General features: G+C 50.4%; 1 protein-coding gene across 1 annotated transcript in view; it reads left to right on the top strand.

Annotated features, from left to right (window-relative positions):
- ZMAT4 (zinc finger matrin-type 4) overlaps positions 1-12,491 on the top strand; it is a 302,363-nt gene that overhangs the window by 26,742 nt on the left and 263,130 nt on the right. The gene's annotated exons all lie outside the window — the stretch shown is intronic.

The raw sequence follows: 12,491 nt of genomic DNA, 5'->3' as shown, positions 1-12,491 counted from the left end.
ACCTGTGCTTCATAAGTTCTCTCCATGAATCTGGAACTGACCTTGTATGCTTACCCCGCCCCCCCGCCCCAAGGGGCTGTCAGTGCAACTCATGCAAAGGTGATTTAAACCATCCCAGTACGTGACCCTTGAGGAGTAGCTCCTGCTGAAGTAGCAGCAGCAGGAGGTTTGGGGCCTCCTTAACACGGTGAACTGATGGCTGCAGGGTTCGTACTTCACCCTTGGGCAGATCTTTCAGCAGAGGTATGGTTCAAAGTGGAGGAAGAGGAGGAGGAGGAGGAGGAGGAGAGAGCTGGAAGAGTCCCTGTAAAAGTCAGTTGATGCATGCTGCAGCCCCAACTTCATATATCACTACCAGATGGACCTGGCTTTGCATGGGTCGGAACAGCCCTTCATTTGATACAGCAAAGCCTTCAAGCAAACGTGCCAGAGTCGGACACATTGTGCCTGCCCCATCTGAGTGAAGCCGTGACCCCTGGCACCCCTAGACATGGCCCCTGCCACGCTGCACCCCTACAGCCCCCTAAGGGAGGGGTCTGGCTGTTTTGTCCCCAGCGGGGATCAGCCTATACTGCTATCCTAGCCTACTCATCTCCCTTGGCTTCAAAGTGTACGGCTGTAGGGATGTACAAAATATTTACCTCCAGGTTCCGGGGGGTGTCTGTGGTGGTGGGGAGGTGATCCATCCCTCCCCCTGGAATCCTCCCTGGCTGGCTGCGCTCTGCAGCGAGTCCGCAGCGAGTCCACGGAGCTGCCGGCTGGACTTCCGTCCGCAGCTGGACTTCCGTCCGCTGCTGGGCTGCGGCTGCAAATGGTGTCTGGCGTAGGGGATGTCATTTGTGTCCTTGCTTTAGCCATGATAGGATACATAAATATTTGCCTATCATGGCAAAGAGCAGGGACGCAAATGGCATCTGCTACGTCCCTGCTTTAGCCATGATAGGCTACGTAAACATTTATGTAGCCCATCACGAAAAGAGTAGTGACACAAACGGCCGCAGAGCAGAGCAGTGGATGGCAGCGGACGGACCGGACCGGCCCGGGGAAGATTTCGGGGGGTTGTTGTGGGGCGGTAGTCCGTTCCGTCACGGACTCTGGGGGTGTCCGTGGAGTCACCGTGGCGGATTGGAGTCCGTGGCAGATTTCTCCACCATCCCCAACAGACTGCAAAACTATGTGCTGTCCCTAGAGGCGGAACATTTTATTGCAAACTTCAACCACATAGACACATTTAAAGTAGGGCTGTGCAGGGACCCCCCGATCCGACTCGGAAGCCACTTTACGCCTTCCAAGGTGGGCCCAATTCAGATCAGGCAGATTCACCCCCCCCGACCTGTCTCGGCCCCGAACCAGGATTCGGATGACAGCCCCCCCTGGCCCCGGGGGGCCTGAGCTGGGTGTGTGTGTGAAGCTCTGAAGTGCACCAAGTGCTTCAGAGAGCCCCCAACTCGATCCTGGTCGGTTCGTGCCCCCTCCACTTCAACTCGGGCCTTGGGCCGAAGTTGTGCACAGCCCTAATTTAAAGGAATGAGAATTAACTAATGTGTTTGTGAAAGAACTCCTAGGCTGGGCCGGTGGCAGACTGCAGAGGTCCCTCAAGCAGCATGCTGCCAAAGGTCCCCCACTCCTCCATTTCGTTCACCTGTCTCCAACTCCACTATCATTTCCTTCACCTGCTGTCCCCTCCTTAGGGATGTAAGAACTCACCCAAGTTCAGTTCCTCCGGGCACTCACTGTAGCAACGCCTCTGTTCGCATCCCCCCGAACCTGTGCTTGAACCACCCACAGGTTCGCTGAATTCCCTGGGCTCACCACAAACCCGTTTGGCGAGTGCCGCCATTTTCACGCCATTGATGTCTGGTAAAACAGGAAGTTAAAAAAAATGCACATATTTAAATATGCACAGTTTGGAGATGGGAAAGCTAAATAAGTGCAATATCAGAGGTAGAATCCCTCTAATATTGCGCTTATTTAGCTTTCCCAGCTCCAAAATGCACACATTTCAATATGCACATTTCTTTAACTTCCTGTTTTACCAGATATCAAAGGCGCGAAAACAGCGGCTCTCACCGAACGGGTTCGCGGTGAGTACTGGGGAGCGTGAGTGGGCATGAGCGGGGGGCGAACAAGGACAGCATCTCGGCAAGCACAGTTCGGGGGTCGCAGGCGGGGGTTGCTCGACGAATTCCCGAATGCTGAACTGCGCTCACGACATCCGTACCCCCCCTCCACCCCATGCCCTGGGCTGTCACCACCAGCAGCTCAGCTTCATCCACCTCCTCCTGCCTCCACCGATTCATTTGCCTGCTGCCTTCACCACCAGTTCGCCCCCCCGCTTGCTCGCCGCCCCCTCCATTGCGATTTCGCTGATCCACCTGCTGCCGCTGGAGCCTTCGCCACCCGATCGCCTACTCGCCTGCCCACTTGCTCCCGCTCCCGCTTGCCCATTTGCTCCTGCCTCCGTACTGTCTGCCACCTTCACCCCCGATCTGCCCCCCCGCCTGTTTGCTTGCTGGCTTGCTGCTCCCTCCGCCACCATTTCACTGCTTGCTCCCCTCTGCCACTGGCCCTTCCACCTCCAAACTCCACAAAATGATGACGATGACGACGATGATGACACATCCTGAGGGCGGTGGTGTTTTTGGGTGGGAGCCTTTGGGTGGCCCCAGTGGCTGTTCTACACTTGCTGCCTGCCACTCAGATGACCCCAGAGGCAATGCCCAATGTGTCAATGCTGGGCATTGCATTTGGGGTAATCCAAATGAAGGGTGTGGGGCAAGTGCAAAGCTGGGCCAAGTGGCGGCTCCATTCCCAGTCGAAAGTGCCATTGCCTCTCTGTGACCCTAGGTGAGGTGGTGGGTGGGTGGGCCTACTGCAGAACATTTGAATATTAGGGATGTCTGAGAAATTCACGCTTCATTCAAATGAGTTCGGATTTCTGTTAATCTGACCTGTGGATTCTGCAGCACACCAGCTGTTTCCGAGTTGCATGGATTCCATGGAGGTGCAGACTATTTTTTAACTTTTTTTGGGGGGGGAGAGGGGATTTGCATGAATTGAGACTTCCTCTAATGCTCATTGGTGCAAGTGCGCATTTCTGCAAGTGGAGTGGAATTCTCGTACATCCCCGCCCCCGCCATCCAATTCCATCAATGAGCAGATGATGGAATGAAAGATGCCTGACAGTCTGTGAAACACAGTTGGAAAGGATTTAACAAAATCCATACATCCCTGTGTGCTCTCTTAGCAGCTGGCATGGACAGGGTATATGAAGGTTTGAGGCCTACAGAGGCAAGGAAAAGAAAAAGGGTCAGGCCTAAAGGCCTGGAGTTTTTGTTGGGAGGGTGTATCCCTGAGAGGAGTAATTTCATGTCTTTGGTTAAGTTTCAGTTTAATTTCCCCAGTTAAGTTTCATTTCTTCAGGTCTGAAACAGTACTTTTGGTTTTGAGGGAGGAGGGTATATAAAGAGATTGAGAAAGCCAGGAAGAGCAGAGCCAAGGAGAGCAGAGCCTGAAAATGGAGCAGGATGAAGCAGCCTGGAAAAGTCTAAGTACAGCTAAGGTAAAGGAACTTGAATTTTGCAATGTTTATTTTCTCTTAAGGCCTTTTTTTAATCATTCAGCTCTATTGTGTAAATAACTTTAGTTGTGATTTGCTTGCTTTAATTTACCAGTAAACTGTTGTGGTTAAACCCTGTGTCTAGAGTGTCAATCACCCCATACCTACAGCCTAAACCCCACCTTATTGGAAATGGGAAGGTATAGGGATGGGCGGAATGCATACCTGCCGTTCTGGGGGGGGGTCCACGGGGGGGGAGGCAATTCATTCCTACCCCCCAGAATCCTCCTTGGCCCTGCGTCCTTGCGTTTACGTGATAGGCTATGCAAATGTTTGCGTAGCCTATTGCGTTAATCAAAAGCACGGATGCCATTTACGGCAGCATTCACCTTAAACTAAGGCCTTTATGGCTGCAAATGGCATCCCGGACACCATTTGTGTCCTCAGTCGTTCCACCCAGCCAGCGATACGGCAATGGCGGCCATATCGCTGGCACTCCGGAGCCGGCCAGCAGGGAGGATCTGGCCAGTGAGGATTCGCAGTGGAGACGCAGGTAGGAGTTCCGATCCTCTGCAGACTTCGGGGGGCCAGATTCAATAGAATCCGGCCTCACTGGGGTCCTTGGAGGATTTCTCCAACATCCCTAGGAAGGTAAAAGAAGTAAGGTGGGACTCCTAAGGAGATAAGAGATCCTTAAGGAATTGCTCAGGGGGTTCAGGTCATAAGATGGAACCCTGACACTCCTGCTGTCTGTTAGCTGCTGCTTGTTCCTCTATCCTGAATTAGCAATGTGGATGATCCCAACCAGACAGGGATCATGTCATGAATGGACAAGATCATGACATGACAGTTGAGGAGGCAAGGGATTCTTATGGAGTTGCTCAGGGGGTCCAGGCCATACGGGGAACCCTGACAGGCTGGGATGGGCCCTTCTGAGTCCGTGGGCCCTCCACAGCTGCCCTGGCATGCTGGCCCCTGATGTTTAGGATTGCTTAGTATGCATGCCAAGTTTCTGATGTCTAGGTTTCATGGTCTTGGCACAATGGTGCTGACGCATGAATGGACAGGTATCTTCTTTTATTATGATAGATTTTATTTTAAAGATTTTATTTATTTATTTATTTATTTATTTATTTATTTATTTCATTTCTATACTGCCCAATAGCCGAAGCTCTCTTCGGCTGAAGATGAACCTAATCTGGAAACAACTCTTGGTCATCCTTCTTCCTCTAGTTCGTGACCGAGTGTGTGTAATGCTGATCCCGTATCAACTGCTGGCACTTCAAAGGGGCCTTAATCCATTACAATGACAAATGAAAGGAGATCCAACCTGGCAATTCGCCCAAGGCAGCTTAAAATGGGCACTTGAAAGACCCCGTTTTGTGATTTTGTTGGAGGAGGTGATGAAACATTTCTCAAGGTCAAAACCAGACTCCCCTGCTGAAGGAGAAAGGGAGCACAGAGTACTCCTTTTTTTCTTTTCTTTTTTAGTTTGGATGGTGCTTTTTTTGCCAGTCGATGTTTATCAGAGGATTGCTCCCTGGTATCTTGAGTGTTTATTTTCCCAAGAGAGAGAGAGAGAGGTATTTATTTATTTATTTATTTATTTATTTATTTATTTCATTTATATCCTGCCTTTTTTCCTCCTTAAGAAACTCAAGGTGGCGTACATAATCCTCCTCCGCCTCGATTTTATCCTCGCTACAACAACCCTGTGAGGTGGGTTGGGCTGAGAGTTTTGAGTTTCTTAACACCTACACTGGACAGATTCTCTCACTGTCCTCCACCCTCCAAATGCTGTTAGGAAAAGAGATCATGTTTATGTGTAGCAGGTCCCAGTTTCAGTGTTTCAGTCCCAGCTAAAAGGATCTCGGGGCCTACTTACGCGTTGCTTTACAGACGCTGCTTCAAATGACAAGCGTGTTGTTGCTGTTTTTAAAAAGTAAAACTGTACAGAAGGGGGTGTGAATCAGGATCACAGCATGCAGAAAAGGGAGGTTTAAAGCACTACTCCTTGCTGCAATCCTGCAAAACAAGTGCCCCGCCCTCTGTGCAGCAAATAATTATAGTAATCATTAAATAATAATAGTAAATAATAATAATGGACCTAATTGGAGTTTTTTCTTTTATTGTTGCTATTTGCTGTGTGTGGAGTGATTTCTTTAAGGATCACAGTGGGGAAAGGAAGGGTTAAACCTCCTATCTCTGTGTGTTGTGTGTGTGGCCCTGATCCAGATCAGCCCCCACATGCTTGGTTTTAACCAGATGCCACTTCAAGTGATACACTCCTGCTGCAACCTCTGCTCTCTTAATTGGGAAGAAGCAAATTGTGTCCAGTTCTGGGCACCGCCCTTTAAAAAGGATGCAGACAAGCTGGAGAGGGTTCAGAGGAGGGCAACAGAGATGATCAGGGGACTGGAAACAAAGCCCTATGAAGAGAGACTGAACAAACTGGGCGTGTTTAGCCCTGAGAAGATGAGGGGAGATAGGATAGCGCTCTTCAAGGACTTGAAAGCCTGTCTCAGAGAGGAAGGCCAGGATCTCCTCTCGATCATCCCAGAGTGCAGCACACAGAATAATGGGCTCAAGTTACAGGAAGCCAGATTCTGGCTGAACATCAGGTGAAACTTCCTGGCTGTTAGAGCAATACGACAATGAAACCAATTACCTGGGGAGGTGGTGGGCTCTCCCACACTGGAGGCAATCAAGATGAGGCTGGACAGCCATCTGTCAGGGATGCTCTGACTTGGATTCCTGCATTGAGCAGGGGATTGGACTTGAGGGTCTTATAGGCCCCTTCCAACCCTACTATTCTATGTTTCTATGATTCTAAGCCCAACTGAACTCAATGGGATTTGCGTCTGAGTAGGATTGTATGGCATGTCTCACAACAGATCTGGTTGGATGCATTGCGGAGTATCTGAAATTCATTCATTTAGCAACATTTACTAGACGTTTGTAAGGATGGGAAGAGAGGAGAGAAGCATCGCGCTGGTGTGTCATGTTTGTTATATGCATGTGCACTAGGCCAAGAACGATCCACTTCCCTTCTTCCTCCACTCCGAGATTTATGGTGCAATCCTATGCATGCCTACTTGTAAATAAGCCCCATAGGGGTCAAGAGGATTAACTCCCAGGTAAGTGTGTGTAAGACTGCAGCCTTAATTTTTAGGGACTTGGGAGGGTGCGTTTATGTGCACAGCAATGGTATCTTTAAAAGGCAGTCCAACCATCTTCCCAGGAGGTGAAATTGGGACATTGATTTACCAGGGGCAAACAGGATCTGTCCCCTATCAGTGGGGACAGCTGGCACCTTCTCATGTGTGAGGACGTTCTTTGGGGAAAACCTGTTCCAAGGATTCTTTTGCAACATCCATGTGCTTACCAACAGTGGAGGCTGGTGGCTCCGATGTCAGTTGGGCGGTGAATCCGTTCCGGGTTTCAGTCAGAACTCTAAAGGATCTGTCCAACGTGTTCTGCGACAATAAATGGAACTTTTCATTCCATCCATGTAGGCCTCCATTTCTTGGGCATCAACACCAGGTATTGGATTGTGTCCAACAGCCCCTTCCAAGCAATACCTCAGACTCATGATACTGAAGATAATATCTTGATGGCTCTCTGCAGTTCTCTTTTGGTCCTGCACAAACTGTGGGCCAGTGCAGAGAGCAGTTCCTGAAACTTTGGGCCCATTCACACAACCACTTCTGGAGCACCCCAAATTCCAGGTGTGGGGGCCAGATACTGACATGTGTGATGCCCTGGCGGAATAGCTGGGGTGAAGGGGATGGCATCCCTAGATGTGAACCCAGGACTCGAAGGGGTAGCGGTGGAGGAGGTGGGAGGGTTTCATTTCAAATTTCGCTACACTCAATTTAGCCTGTGGTCAGTTCACCGTCTGTATAAATGGATAATGATAATGGTTTGCTAATGAGCTAGAATTAGTACGTTCACACTTTGAAATAATTACAGTCAGTTATCAATCACTACCAGGGAAAGAAAAGAGTTACCATAGATCAGCCACAACCATCCTCCCCTCTTCTGCCATCAGGAAATGGAGCGATCACGCATGGGCAGCTTGCGGAGCTGCTCTGCGTTTCTAGTAATTTGCTCCGCTTTCATCGGGAGTAACTCGCCACAACCTGGGTCATGGTTCTGTGATCGGGAAGTGGGAAAAAGCGGATCACAGCTGGTTATTCCGAGTGCCATAGCCACAGCTAAGGCTGCAGATCTCTGCTCAGGTTTGGCAGGTGGTGTGTGAAGCCAACCGGCAGTAACCTAGGAGAGGCAGTTGCTCAGCGGTAGAGGGCGCGCTTTGCATGCAAAAAGTCCCAGGTACAGTGTCCCAACCACCTCCAGGTGTGGCTAGGAAAGACATTGGCCTGCAAGCCTGGAGAGCCACCGCTGGTTGGTATAGATAACGCTGATTTAGATAGACCAATGGTCTGAGTTTGTATTAAGCATCTTATGTTCCTACCTGTAACCTGGACAGTTCTGGAGTCCCTGCTGGGGTGGCCAGGTGTCCTCTTTTACATTCTTCTATTTGAAGGGCTGCCAAAGGATCAATGTGTGAAGGCATCCCCTATTTGACGGCTGCCCAGTCCAAGTCTGGTTTAAAGATAAGAACCCCAAGAAGGGAGAGCAGCAGGGGCCTGGAATTGGCCCATCCTCAGTTAACACCTGGACAGCAGATGCCAAACAGGCAGGCATACAGCTCATCTGGTCACTATGGAGAGATGTGCCATATTTCCATTTACAGTATAATAATCATTTTCAAATTTGCGACTATACGTATTGATCAGCATATGCACATTTCACACAAATCACCACCCTCTCTTGTCCTCTTTTTTGGTGTTGCATTTCCTCTTTTGGGGAGGGCAATTTGGAAGGGGCCTCCCTAAGCCCTGCTGGAAACAGGAGGTTGGGCTCCATGGCTCCATGCTCTGTTTGAGAAAGGCATATCTCATATCCAGTGGAGATTGGTAGCTCTGATTTCGGTGGGGCTCTGATTCCATTCTGGGTTTCAGTCAGAAAGAGGCAGAATTCTAAAGGAGCTATCCAAGGCACTGCACCAATTTTGGGGATAGGGTTCAGCACCTTGGATAGCTCCTGTAGAGTTCTGGCTGGTTCTGACTAAAACCCAGAATTGAATCACAGCCCCATTGAAATCGGGGCCACCAGCCTCCACTGCTCATAGCTTGAGTCCTTTTAAAGCGGAGGGCCAACCAAGGTCAGAAAGGAGAAGCCAGGGTCAGTGATGCAGCTATGTAATTTTGGATCCTGGACTTAATGGTCTTATGGGGAAAGGGCTTAGAGTAGACAGCCATGTTCTTTCAGTTGTGAAGCCCACCAGTAACATTTCTCTTCTCCCTGTCCACCACCACCCCATCCTTTACTATTGTACACTTTTGAAACATTAGAGCAGAAAAACCAGACACACAGCTGTTTTGCCAACCCTGATCTTAGAAAGAAATACACTGAACACGTGCAGTTCCACTCCCTGAAATCATAGCACAGTCTTGACTACATGAATAAAATGGAGTTTGCTTCTGCTGCCATGAAGCGAAACACATTTACTTGGGAACAAGCAGCATTTTGGGGTAAAAAGAAAAGAAATTATTTAAAGTCAGAAGAATGTAATGAGAATCTGATACCATGGACATGCCCACAGACAGAGGCCCACTCTCTAGAATTTTTTTTTTTTAATTAAGAAGAAAGAAAGGATGCTGTGGTGAGCAGCATCAGCCCCAGTGGGCCTCAGCACCATCCAGCATGATAAAGGACAGATGTGATCAGTAAACGAATGGACTTGCACCCAAGTGCAAGCTGTGTCATAACACAAATGCCGGCGAGGTTCAGTCTCAAAATTTCCCACTGCCTTCCTCTGCTGAGGAAGGAGTTAAGCTGGCCTTTGGGAAGCGGTGATGAGTGCCTATTGATCACAGTGGTTGTTCTGGGTCAGGGCTGGATGCGTGGGGGTGGGGTGGGGCTGAGCAGCAGGGAAAGCGGCCGAGGGGCAGCCCCTCCCAGCGAGCTCGGTGCATCTGCGAAGTACGCCTGGATTCTTGCAGACGTGCTGCTTGAAATGCTCTCTCGAACCCCGTCAGGGCGGCTGCAGCGAGCCCTGTGGCACGTGAAGGATTTTTTACAGTTCAAGGGCAACAAGACCTTTCAAGCCATCCCGCATGTGGCCTTCACTCCCCCTCCCCCCGAAGGAATGTTGAGCTGGAGGGAAAGCCGCTTCAGCTCTGGATCAAATGCCAGGAGAGTCATGCAGGAGGAGGAATAAAATACGTCCAGGGCTCAGTAACAATCAATGGCACAACCTCTCCCCTCCTGTGAGTTGTGTGCAGGAACAGGGAAACTGTTCGGCCCCGAGGGCCGCATGTGATGCCGGGTCAGGTCGCATGAACATGTGTGCACACATGCACACACGTCACGCCCCCCCGCCCCCCAGCGATCCTGATACAAATAGCTCTTTCCTCACTGCTTGCTTTGGCAGGGAAACAGAGATCTGTATTGGGATCTCTGGGGGAAACTGGTGGTGTGGGGAAATTTGGCAGTGATAGTGGCAGGGTCAGGGAGGGCACCCCTGGGGGGCTGAAGCAAAGGCCCTTGAGGGCTGTAGCTCAGGGTTACAGCACCTATGTTTCATGTGGAAGGTCCAAGTTCGATCCTCGGCATCTCCATGTAGTGCTGGAAAAACTCCTGCCTGGAACCCTGGAGAGCGGTTGCTGCCAGTTGGTGCTGACAATACTGGGCTAGATGGACCAACGGTCTGACTTGGTATAAGGCAGCTTCCCATGTTCCTAAGCAGAGCCCCTGCTTTGCATGGAGAAGGTCCCAGGTTCGATCCCTGGCTTTCCCAGGTAGGGCGAGGAAAGAATCCTGCCTGAAACCCTGGAGAGCTGCTGCCAGTCAGTGTCGACAATACTGGGCTAGATGGACCAAGGGTCTGACCCGGTAGAAGTCAGCTTCCTATGTTCCTATGTTGTCCACCTCTGCTTTAGAGCAGGGGTGGGGACCCTGCAGCCCTTGGCCTAAATCCACACACCCCTAATTTCTTGCATCCTGAAGAAATGGGGTGACCCAGAGAGAGATGGGGGATGGGATGGCACACAGATTGCGAGAGCGAGTGCTAAAGAAACCTGTGACTTTGCAAACCTGCAGCACCTTTTGTTCTGGCTCCATCCCCTGCCAGCTCTGACCCCACCCACCACTGGCATGGCCCCCCCCAGTGGGAAAAAAGCTTCCTCAGCTCTATTTTACAGCATCACCCAGCTCCGTTCCCCTTCGGCACACTGACTGGGTGCACTGCAGTGCAGCTGACATGTTCCCTTGAGAGGGAAGCCAGTCAGCACCTCTCATAAAAGGATCCAGTGGCCCCCCACTGCTTCAATGCTGCGATCAAACTCCCCTTTGAATTCTTGCTGGTATTTCGACCAGTCTTGCTGGTCTCCTAGTGGGGGCGGGGAGGCAGTGCCATAGTTGGCCCTACACATAATTTATTCTCATCATCATATAGTTTTCTGGTCCCAGAAAGTGAAGCAAGCTTGCTTGCTTGCTTGCTTGCTTGCTTGCTTCCTTCCTTAGCATAATTCTGGAGTCTTGACTGAGAATGAATCAAGACCTTTTAATAAGGGTGTTATTTTTAAAAGAACAAGATCTGAAGACTGTCTCACTCCTACATGGACCAAGCCAAGACCTGAGCAAAGGGGTTCTTTAATCTCTTTCCCCCTGGTGTAAATGTCAAAAGAGCCCTCCCTCTAGGATCTTAGTTGCTCAGTTCTAGTGATGGTTCCCTTGGCTTGGTTTGGACCTCAGCAAATCCAGCGATTTCCTCCCACCCTCAAAAAAGGGAGGAAAAATAGCTCTGCGTTTTTTCCCAGCCCAGTTCTGAAATTTGGATCCTATCATGTTCCTAGGGACATCGCTGGGAGTGCAACAGGGTTTGAGCTACGGTGGCTACTGAAGCAACACCAAAAAGGGGGAAATGCATTACCCAAAAAGAGAACAAAAGAGGGCACAGATTTGCATGAAATTTGCATGTGCTAATTGATACAGCGAGATGCAAATGTAGAAAGAAAGGCCATAACTGAAACAGAAATACATTTCACCAGGGTTGTTGCGGGAGTCCATGAGGGGGGTGAAGTCCGGCAGACTTCCCCCTGCTTGCCCTCCTGGACCCCATTTGCCAAGCTGCTGCCTGCTTCCTGGGCCATTTGCCAAGTGCTGCATGGTCCCACGCACCTGGCAGCCACCCATCCTCTCACTGAGCTGCCATTTTGCATAAACATTGGGGTTTTCCTAAAAGTAATCTTGCGTAAATGGTGGCTGCAAAGGGGCCATTTATGCAACATTACTTTTATGGAAAACCCTGAGCTGCCATTTTCACCCCAAATGGCGGCTCACTAAGGGGGCAGGCAGCTGCCGGGCGCTCACCAGCACTCACCGGGCTGTACCGCGGCTCCTGCAGCATGGCGAGCAGGGCCAGGTGGCAGCGGTGGTTTGGCGAGTGTCCAGCAGGGATGGGTGGAGGTGAGTCCGTCCATCTCTACATTTAACCATAATGGTGAAAACTGTGGCCAGGTGACCTCTGTGCCGGCTGCTCAGTCTGTTGTCTGGTTGCTAAATGTCGATGGGCAACTTCAAGGGTCCTGCTGCTCTCACTCCTTATGGTTCTTTGACTTTAAGCCAGACTTGGACTGGGCACCCTTAAATAGAGGACTGCGTTCTGTAAAATAGGACACATTACCGCTTCGTCTATTCTCCGCCTCCATGAACCTTCTCCTTCTGCTTTGTGAACCCTCTGCTCTCTCTTCTCTTCTCACTGACCTGGTGGCAGTGGCATTGGGGAACCTTCCCTGTGTGGCGCCCTAGCTGTGGGCGTTGAACTTTTAGGTTAGAAGTACCTAGAAGTGCTCAGAGGCTT

Source organism: Heloderma suspectum, chromosome 6 (genome assembly GCF_057233095.1).
Source record: "Heloderma suspectum isolate Gila_16-S chromosome 6, 16-S_ref, whole genome shotgun sequence".
NCBI classification, from domain to species: domain Eukaryota; kingdom Metazoa; phylum Chordata; class Lepidosauria; order Squamata; family Helodermatidae; genus Heloderma; species Heloderma suspectum.
The sequence above is the reverse complement of the archived record's forward strand: the minus strand, read 5'-3'. Positions and strand labels throughout refer to the sequence as shown.